General features: G+C 30.9%; 1 long non-coding RNA gene and 1 other non-coding gene across 2 annotated transcripts; both read left to right on the plus strand.

Annotated features, from left to right (window-relative positions):
• The first annotated feature begins 1,341 nt into the window (after window positions 1-1,341).
• On the plus strand, window positions 1,342-1,411 carry LOC119803138. Its single transcript, XR_005283552.1, has one exon. It is a non-coding gene; the product is annotated as a small nucleolar RNA SNORD64 (small nucleolar RNA).
• A 2,820-nt stretch (window positions 1,412-4,231) lies between these two features.
• On the plus strand, window positions 4,232-10,407 carry LOC119802815. Its single transcript, XR_005283507.2, has 3 exons — window positions 4,232-7,736; window positions 8,500-8,593; window positions 9,147-10,407. It is a non-coding gene; the product is annotated as an uncharacterized LOC119802815 (long non-coding RNA).
• The last annotated feature ends 929 nt before the right edge of the window (window positions 10,408-11,336 follow it).

Genomic DNA, 11,336 nt, shown 5'->3' on the forward strand with positions numbered 1-11,336 from the left:
TTTATTTATTTATTGGCTTAGCCATATGTTTGTCTGTTTATCTGGCTTTTTGCTGTTTTCATTTATTGTCTCTTTGATTCAGTTATTCCCTTCTCAACCTAATTTGCTGGTTATTTATTCATTGTCTTCATCTATGTGAGTGATTGGCTTTACCTATTCAATTATTGACTTAAATATTTCTTTATTGCCTTCTCGATCTATTTATTTACTTTTTAATTTACCTTTTTAGTGTTCTGCCTCTGTCTGTCTATCTACCTATTGTTTTCTAGATCTAGTTTATTAGCTTACTGCTATCTATTTATTTCTTTATTGAATGATTAATTGCTTTCTGATCTTTTTAATTGTTGACTCTGACATTTTATATATTTAATTTATGATCTTCATCTAGTTTTGCTTTATTAAGTGATTGACTTATTAATCTAGATATAGGTGTGGTCAGTGGATCACTTAAAAATGTTGAAAAATAGCACAAGACTTGCCATTATAGAATCATCTATAAAATCATCTAAAAAGGTGAGCTCCTGTTTTGTCCCTTCTGGAGGATTCAGTTAACAATTACAATTGTTATGCATAAATGGCATAACAAAATCTTGGTTAGAACAACGGGTTTTTGATGAGCTATCATTGGTGACAGGTATCAGCTTTTTGGATTTCATGTGGAAAGGGATGGTTATTTACTGTATTTAGTTCTATGAAACCATGGGTCTCACTCTTATTCTGATACTGGCATTATGATCAATTTTTGTCTCTGCATTTACTGTTCAATTAAATATTTATTTAATTGTATTTTGATGCTGGGGATTGAACCCTAGTGCCTTGTGTACTGTCATTATCTTTAGTGTTAAAATGCATTGGACAGATATTTTTGAATTTTTAAATTTGGTGGTTTTGTTTATTTTTGTTGTTCATCTTTGGTCTTGTAATATAACTCTGTAAAACTCACAATATTCCTGACTCTGCCTCCCAAGTGTGGGAATACAGTCTTGAATTATTGCATTACTCAGATTCATTTATTTAATTATTGAGACAGAGACAGATACGCTGAAAATGCATGAATGAGCATTGAGATTAGACACCAGACCTACTGCATCTCACACTGGAGAACTAACCATACACTTAGCCTGGACACTTCCCATTTTTTTCATTGCTGGAAATTTAGGCCAAAATCTTCTTCATGTGAAGAAATTACTGTCACTGAACTGTAACTCTAAACTTTGAGTGTCTTTCTAAAGCAGGCCCCTTACGGTCTCCTACCACACCAGTACCAACTACCCACAACTGCATACCACATTACAATTGTTACCTAATACTTTAGTAAATACCTTGTCAAAGACCTTGGCTGGATTTATGATGAGCTGTGTTTACTGAGCATGATGAAATGAGGCTCAAAGTGATGATTACTCTGAAATCTAGCCAAAGTGTCAATTCAATGACTTAGGTAACAAAGCTAATTTATTCCCAAGGAGACTGGAGCTGTAGATCTTTTCACTATAACAAACTTGGTTTCATACCTATTCCATTCCCTCTTGTAAAGTGCCTCCATATTCCCATCCTGCAGTAGCTTTCACCCTTTTTCCTGCTGTAGAAATCTGAGAAAGACATTGGAAGCTAATGTCTTCCTTGCAGTCATCAAGTTCTTACCCTCTGATAATTTCTGGAGCCTGTTCTTAGTCATTCTCAATTTTCCATTCACTATATTGAGCTATTGCTAGTAAGATACTCATTGATTATTTTTCTTTGAGACATTTAGAGAATACTGAGTGAATCCAGAGAAGTTAGTGTGTATTTATCCTCACAATGCATTTCAATAGAGTGTTAGTCTGATAAACAAAGGGTTTAAATTAACTCTGATTCCTGATATTGAGTATGAGTAATTTTATAATTTTATAATCATCAGTTAGTTTATTTTCATTTTCAGGGAGTAAGATAACTTATTTCTATTTTCAAACACTTGATTTGGCAGAGTCTGGAAGATTACATCTATATCAGGTGTTTTTGTTCCTCTTGAGCTTTGTTTTTGTATATTAGCTACTGCTGTAGTATGTCCTTACTGTGGAAAATTCTCATGCCTTTGTTAGATTTACTTATGAATCTTTGCATATCTGCTTGAAGATACAAGTATATTTTATACAATTGTAAAATATACCATTGGTTAAAATAATTTTTATAACTGATACAATTTAAATATATACTAACTTACTGGGATAATTTAGTTAACATAGAATTTTAAGATGATTCTTGATTGATAATGTATTATCTTACCTGGTTCAGAGTCAAACCAGGAAAATAATTTTATTGTACTTTATTTTTTGGTTTATTTAGTAAAAATTAAAAGATGGTATATGTAAAGGTTTTTCAAATGATTGCTGTAAAAAAATAACTTAATACAAGGTAAAAATTTCTGTTACTTCCTGGTAAAATCATTTCATAAAGATTATGGAAACCAGTGAATTTTATGATTATGTTGGAGTGGCCAAGGTTAGTGTGAAACAAGTGGTTATGAGAAGTGCAATTAAATATAAATTGGGAATTACATTTATGGAGTCATTCAAGTATGATTATTTCATGTCATCTTGATCATAAGATCACAAATCACATGTTTGTGAAAATATAAGAAATATTTTAATAGTTTTAGATGTAAAAATACACTTTCTAGTTTAAGGCCTCATATTTTATTGGATTCTTTTAGCTGGCCTTTCAATGAGCACTCACTTGGTAACATTACTATGGAATTTAGTTCAGGATGCTTTATATATAGTAATGATGGTTATGTCAGAGGATATATATAGTAATGATGGTTTGTCAGAGAAGTTTAGCCTAATTTGAGTAATAGATCTCTTTGTCATGATAAAATTCATGATGGAACATAGCCCTGTTATAATATCTAGGATTGAATGTACACATCCACATATAATAGAATAATGCACCATGTTATTTTAACCTTCTGAAGAATATTGATGGATGATATTTTTTGCATTTGAAGGTAATTAACTTACTAGAATAACTTTTGCTTGTTCTTGAATTTCTAGACTCCTATAGGGCCATAGTAAGGATGTATAGATAAGAGGGTACAGTTTAAGTGAGATGATCTATGTCATGGCTTTACCCAAATAAGTAATTTGTGGATGAATCTGAACATTTAATTTAATGATAGGAAAGATGTCTATGAACATAAAACACTGCTTTATGCTGTGTTTAAAGAGGTGTGGTTATATAGTGTAAAGACTCCTACTCAACACACACGATGGACTAATATGCCATTGTGTATCTAAAAGATCTAGCAAGGTAGATATCTAATGGAAATTTTCTGTTTACTATTCAGATGTGTTTTGTGTAATATTTGAGTTGTATTGTGCATATTCTAAATATCATTATCATTTAAAACCATTAGTCATGTGTATATATAAAATTATTTTTTCTTAGACATTTGTATCACATCTTTATTAACATCATTTGTAGGGGTTTTATTACATGAAATATATGAAATGTAAAATTTCTGCTGTTAATGATAGAATGTGTGATTGTCCCATGTATTTACATGTATGTGAATACAGTTATATATACATATTAACTCATGAGTATCTATACTCGATTAATACAATAGTCACTAAAATGCAAGATTAGAACTTTTGGTTTCACCAGAGATTATTATATGGTTTCATATAAGTGGTATCATAACAGCGATTTTTTTTCTGTTTGTTCATTGTGAACGGTGAAATGTTAAGTAAGGACCAACATTGTTTTTAATTGCAATTGCTGTATCATACATCAGGTTTCTATCAGTGAATCTTCCATGCTTCCATGCATCAGTCATGGTTTTAGAAATTAGTGAGCTACATAAGATTTGATCACCATCCCCCTGTTTACATGTTTGTGAGACTTCGCATTGTGCAGTGCAGACTTTCTAATCCGTCCTGTCAAATTCTCAACTTGTTTCTGTGTTTGTTTCTACTCATTTTAAAAAAAATCTGACCTCACGGTGCTGTGTAGAGTGTCTGAAATTCTTACATTTGTAGAAAGATCATTAACTACCATATGTACATGGTGTCATTAATATCTGTCCAGTCTTAACATTAGAGGTATCATACTATTTTGTACTTAATTTATATGAGGTATATATATATAGATAGATACATTGTGTATATATACAGATAATTTTGTGTATATTAAGATACTTTTTCCTATGTATACAATTTTTATTCAATTTTCTGAATGTATTTTACTTTTAAAATTTATAAATTCTTTTGTGGGTTAAAATGTAATGTACTAAACCTCTATATAAATTTTAAAAATTTCAGGAATAGATGTTAACACATGTATTAAGAAAAAAAATTGTGTTTAAAACAGTTGGCCTGTAATAGATTTTAAAATATCTGCTGTTCATAAGTGTGATTGTCCCATGTATTTACATGTATATGAATACAGTTATATATACATATTAACTCATGAGTATCTATGCTCGATTAAAACAATAGTCACTAGAATACAAGATTAGAACTTTTGGCTTCACCAGAGATTATTATATGGTTTCATATAAGTGGTATCATAACAGTGATATTTTTTTCTGTTTGTTCATTGTGAACGGTGAAATGTTAAGTAATGGCCAACATTGTTTTTAACTGCAATTGTTGTATCATACAACATCAGGTTTCTATCAGTGAATCTTCCATGCTTCCATGCATCAGTCATGGTTTTGGAAATTAAATCAGTGAGCTACATAAGATTTGATCACCATCCCCCTGTTTACATGTTTGTGAGACTTCACATTGTGTAGTGCAGACTTTCTAATCCGTCCTGTCAAATTCTCAACTTGTTTCTGTGTTTATCTTCACTCATTTTTTTTTTTAAATCTGACCTCACGGTGCTATGTAGAGTCTGAAATTCTTATATTTGTAGAAACACCATTAACTGCCATATGTACATGGTGTTATTAATATCTGTTCAGTCTTAACATTAGAGGTATCATACTATTTTGTACTTAATTTAGATGAGGTTTATTGTGTATATATAAATATAGATACATTGTGTATACATACAGATAATTTTGTGTATATTCAGATACTTTTTCCTATGTATATAATTTTTGTTCAATTTTCTGAATGTTTTTTACTTTTAAAGATGTTAAAATGTAATGTACTAAGCCTCTATAATGTGTCAAATGTATGTAGTAATATTTATATTTTAAAAATTTCAGGAATAGATGTTAACACATGTATTAAGAAAAAAATGTGTTTAAAACATTTGGCCTGCAATAGATTTTAAAATGTATATGGTTTTAGGAAAAGAGAAACTATTTTTGCTGATAAAATATCCATATTTATAGAGTTAATTTAGTGATGTGATATTCATTTGAGTGATGTTGAATTACCTAAACATTGTTAAGAAAGGACATATTGTGTTTACATATCTCTTATAGAAATGTAAAATACAATATATATTCACAAATATGAGTGTATAGTCTACCTTGATGTCTTATCAGCTACTATATTATGAGTAAAACTCAAGTATAAGACTTAAGGTGGCACTGTTTTTTCAAAATTATGTATACTGTATAAAGAGCATGTACTTTCATTTTATTTTTCTGTCCCCAGATATTTGTGGATATTTTTCAAAAGATACCTCAGAACTATATAGGTGTATATCCATCTGATACCTGGCAAAATGTAACATTGTAAATAATGAGCTATTTTTATCAAACAGCTTGTATTTCTAGAGGTGTAAATGTAATGTAAATATCACTGTCTTACAATTTATATGTCCCTAAGGGGGAAACATGGAGCTCAGTCTTTCATATTTGTTTGAATGCCAGAGGAAAAAGTTAAACACACTATGCCTTTTCTACTCCATCCTCCTAGTAGCCTAGTTGACCTTTGTTTCTACTTTTTGTCAAATTTCATGAAGATTTTGTACTACCTCTTAGGACACTGCAAAGTTTTGTATGTGTTTCCTGGTTGCATGACAATATTCAAGACAACTTTGTAAATAATTTTGAAATACAGCATTGGAACGGAAAGAGTGCCACAGGGTATCATTTTGTGAGTACATCATTGGAAACCTTTGTCCTTTTCATTTCTGGATGTGAAATTTCTGGTTGAGAATTTATCACATTTTATGTTTATTACTTATTATTGATGGTAGAGTAATAAGATTTTACTTTAACTTTGGCTACTTATCTCAAGATAAATCATCATTTCCCATAGGATAAGTAAGGCTTATTGTACATGTAAGGCCATAAATCTTCATTTTGTGCCTCTAGTAATGATAGACTATTAATGTAAATATTTCTTTCTAGTCATTGTAAAAAACATCTATTAAGAGTTTCTTCTACCTCCTTGAATTAATACATTATTATATTCACATTGCATGACAGCTTTCAAGACAAGTTATAAATAACTGATACATCTTTCCATTTGAAAAATCCATTTCAGATGCATATTCATAGCAAAAGATAAACCTGTAAATACTACATTGTAATCTAATATTAATGAAGCATTATAGCAAATGCTTTTTTCAAGAAAATGATAAGTCCTACTCAGTGTATTAAGTATAAAATTCTGAGTAAGCTATTATTTTTGCTTGGAAAAAAATTTTATTTTTATGAAAATGTATAGTGAACGTAATTCAAATTTTGAATTATTTGAGAATCGCTAAAAGCATTGTTTCTTGACTCTAACCTAGGCACATTTGTTTTTCATATGTAATTATATTTTTCACATACATTATGGTAGTAATGTGTAATGTTTGATTTTTTTTACCTGCATCCCACTTTACAAATTTATAAATAACTATTTTATTTCCAGTTCAGATGAGTTTGCAATCTAAATGCTATTACTAGACACATTTTGTGGTAATAAAGAGCCTATAACTTTGTAAATTTATAATTTTTTTTGCTTTCTTAGATACGGTTTCAATACATAAAAGTTGTTTAATATTTATATATTTTTTATCTGAGATTATTAAAGTTGGATATCTAATGTTCCCTCTGAAGTACTTTAAGAAAAAGTAGGCTGTATGATATATAAGGCAATATTAATTAAGAAGTAGAGTTTGGCTGTATGCGGAACACAGACCAGCACCTGCCAAGAAAGACCATGCACAGCTGCACACCCATTTGAGACATCCTGGCCTATCAAGACACTGTCAGCAGAAAGCATGGAAGCAGAAGAACTGAAGCCCTCCCTACAGGAACAGAAGTGTTTCTCAAATTTAATTTGATTTTAGTTGTTGAATATAATAGAAAAATACCAGATCTATCAATAAATAACACAAGGCCTGTAGTTTAAGATGATTATAATATAACATTTGAAATATTGTTTTTCAATAGAAGTGGGGTTTGTGCTATTGTAATTAAAGAAAAGAACAGTTTACATATGGATACATTTTAGTTTTTCAAACTAAGTTGTATAATTAAGAATACTAATAATAATGCAGTAGGGATTGATTTGTTCAATTGATTTAAGGTAGACAATGTATATCTGATTTGAGATTGCCAAATGAAAGCACCTAGAATAAATGAAAAATTTAGGCAAACAGAAAACATGTTCAGGAAGAATGTTTTTAGTACAAATAAGCATCTTAACAATAAGAAATAGACCTTTTTTTCCCAGTAGCTTTGATTTTCAACATCCCAGGAGTGCTGGGTTGCCTTATCCCAAAGTTCTGTTTTTGAACATTTTTGTGAAGAATTTTAGACACTCAAGGATCTCATGTGACAGCAAGAGTATTACATTAGCCACGTGAGTATTAAACTGATTGTATTTCAAGCGATGAACCAATGCGTGAAACTGAGCAAAAATAAAAACGTTTTAAAGAGTAAACATTGATAATGGCATTAATCCTCGTGGATATAGGATGGAGTATTAAAGTTTTGCATGGCACATTTGGATAGGTTGCAGCAAGTTTTCCTATTACATATTTGTACATAGACTATAATCCAGGGTAAGAAGCATGCTAAAGTAAAAGCTGAGCCAATAAACTTATCTTTCCAGCTATTCCAATTATTACATAAGGAAAGACTAGATTATTCCTTCATTGCATGCGTTTAATTTGCTTCAGGAATCTCAAGTAGGCATTTAGGGATTTGTAGACCCTGCATATTTACCAGGAAGAACTTTCAAATAGTGGCAGCATTTAGTTTGAGATGGCTTCACTGCTAAGAGCACTGTCCCGCAGCAACTCCATGAATCTGGTTTGTCTGTACACAGCATTTGCTTGTATCCACATACAGGCACATATACATGAATTCAAAATAAGACGCTGTAGTCTTGTGAAAAACATAAGTTATATTTCCAGGGGATTTGAGTTATAGTTGTAGCACCAACAAGATACTACTCAACACTGGAGGCTTCTGATGCTCCTGAAGTCTCCCACACACATAACAGATGGGAACTGAATACAAATATTTGCTAATAATTTTCAGACTCCTCCCCTAAAACACCAGAATAATGTTCCTTATACTTGTTTCTTAACATGCTTTGTATTACCTACTTTATTTTTCAGGACGTCATGACGACAGACTTCTTAAATCTACGTTTGATCAACTTTTGGAGTCGAAGAAAACTTAGTTTTTTAAAGTGTTATATGCAGCCTAGAGGTAAAAAAGGACTTTAATTTTATTAATTTAAGTGAAGCAAAGTAATATTCTTTCCAACCTTATTGTTTCCACACATTTGAATTTTCTTATTTAAAGAAATCATTTTCACAGTGACTGGTGGAATCTAACCACATCACTTCCTGATACAGTCCTATTAAAATTATTTAATAAAATTATGATTTTATACATGTACAGATGGCTATATGCTTACCTATTTCATGAGAGTTTTGTGAATTGGGAAAAACACATTAATAATGGTCTAGATGAATGGTTTATCAGTTGAATGTGAATACTGCTCTTATAAAGGCCCTGAGCTTAGTTCTCTGAACCCATGCTTAGTAATATAGAACCAACATACATGTACATCAAAACACACCCATACTTAAAATCTCAAATATATATGATCCGAGTATTTCTTTGGTCTCATTGTTGAGTGAACAAGGCAGCAAGAGCATCATGCTGGTGATCACATTATATGCATTATATAAATATAAAAATGCTTTACTTTGATAATAATATTAATGATTCTGAATTTCTTCATTTGTGCTTTCAGGTAGTCACCAAAATGGATAATCATTGTTAAAATGTCTAGAAGGTGTGGCGTGAATGCTCTTACCAGTCATTAAGATTGAACTTGCTATTTGGATGGAGACTAGAAGATGTCTTTGAAGACTTGTATATATTTTTAAAGACTTTTACTGTTGGACTAACATTAACTTCAGTGTTTCTCGGCGCTTCTCAGAATGACTGCAGGGTAATTTTGAGGCTGATTTTAAAGTTCGTTTTAACTGATCATAAATTTATAAAGAACTTTTACCTTGTTTTGCCTTTTCAAATGGTTTGACTACATAGCATAGACTGAGGTGTACTTAGCTTAAACAGCATTAAGTGAAACATTTTTAGTTACTTTTTATTGATTTTTATTGAGCTACATTTTTCTCTGCCCCCTCTCTCCTCTTCAACCCTCTCCCATGGTCCCCATGCTCCCAATTTACTTAGGAGATCTTGTCTTTCTACTTCTCATATACATTAGATCCATGTATGTCTTTCTTGGGGTCCTCATTGTTGTCTAGGTTCTCTGAGATTGTGATTTATAGGCTGGTTTTCATTGCTTTGTTTAAATATCACTTATGGGACATGTAATGATTGTCTTTCTGGGTCTGATGTTTTCTAGCTCCATCCATTTGCCTGCATATTTCAAGATGTCATTATTGTTTTTTTGCTGTGTAGTACTCCATTGTGAAAATGTACCACCATTCTTCATTTGAGGGCAATTTAGGCTGTATGAAGCTTTTTATTTAAAATTCATCAAGATTTTAACATACAATGAGTTCTGTTACTTTGGGGAGCATTTTTTATACATATATGAATGCATCTTTCATCTGTTGAGAGTAGCTGTATATTTTCTATGTAGCACTGATCATTGTGAAAATAATGAATCTTAAAGCTATTTCAAAATAATTATTATTGTTTTGATGTACCATGGCAAAATATATAAAATCTAAATTTGAGTAAGTGTATTTGATCATTTACTAAAATTATAAATATTTTACTTAACAGTGGTACATGTATTTGTCATGATATAATATTATAAAATGCTATTCATTAAATATTAAATCATCATGCTATTTCATTTATTTGTTCTTTTGAGTTTCCATACTGAGTGTCTCCATTTATAACCTCATTTGTAAATGAGTCTGTAAACAAGTCATGATGTATGTCAAATAAAATACTGTATGTTTTATATTTTCTTTGTTTTGTTAATAGTTTGTACATAAATTATTAAAATACAATCATGTTCTCAAATACAATCACATTTTCTCATGTGTCATTGGAGTCATTTTTTTCTTTTGAAAGCATGTTTATGTTCACACCATTTATATCTGTCATCACTAATTTCTCATCAGAAATTTTCTATTTGTTTTGCCCCATATTAATGTGCCAGACAAAAATAATTATTTACTTTGACTTACACTTTTACAGTCTTACAAATCAAGCATATAGAAAACATAATTTGCTGCATGCCTATTTTCTTCTTCTATTGTTATTGTGATTTATACTGTCTTACCTATTCTATTGAGTTCAGCCTACTTTCTCTTCTTTTTCAGAATATTTCCTGTATGTAGTCAAATTAATGTTCATAATTAATGTCAAGTTGGAAAAATGCAGTTTTAATTTCGTTTGCACCACAGTTAATAGATTAAGTAGGAGAGAATAGATTAAGTTGAGTCTTCCTATACTACTTCAAGGTATGTCTTCTATCTGTAACTAAATGCTTTCATTACCATATCTACCAATATGTTTTATGGTATGGAATTGATTTTTACATCCTTTCCCAAATTATACTGTATTTCATGTTGGACATCTAACCTTCAGTAATCTTCCTGCCTCTGCATATCTCCGAAATACTATTTAATATCTACCAGTGTTTTGATCCCGCTCCTGGAGAGGTGTCTAAGTGATTCACTAAGTACCTAATGTGCTATTCCCAGCTCCAAACTTAAGTTGTCTGCTGTTGTTGTAGCTATATGTCTATTTCCTCTCTTCTCTGTGGGAAGCTGGATTCATGGTCACATATATTACAAGCAAGATTTTTACTTGAGCAAAGCCAGTTTACTCTTTCCTCTGCCCAGCAAGCATGAAATACTATAGTTGCTCAGGTAGTAAATAATGGAATGTTGATTTTTCTCTGTCTTGTAGACATCCTGTGTAGTTAGCTCCTGTTGTGAATTCCCCAAAGTAG

The sequence above is a fragment of the Arvicola amphibius genome, chromosome 12 (genome assembly GCF_903992535.2).
Source record: "Arvicola amphibius chromosome 12, mArvAmp1.2, whole genome shotgun sequence".
Lineage (NCBI taxonomy): Eukaryota > Metazoa > Chordata > Mammalia > Rodentia > Cricetidae > Arvicola > Arvicola amphibius.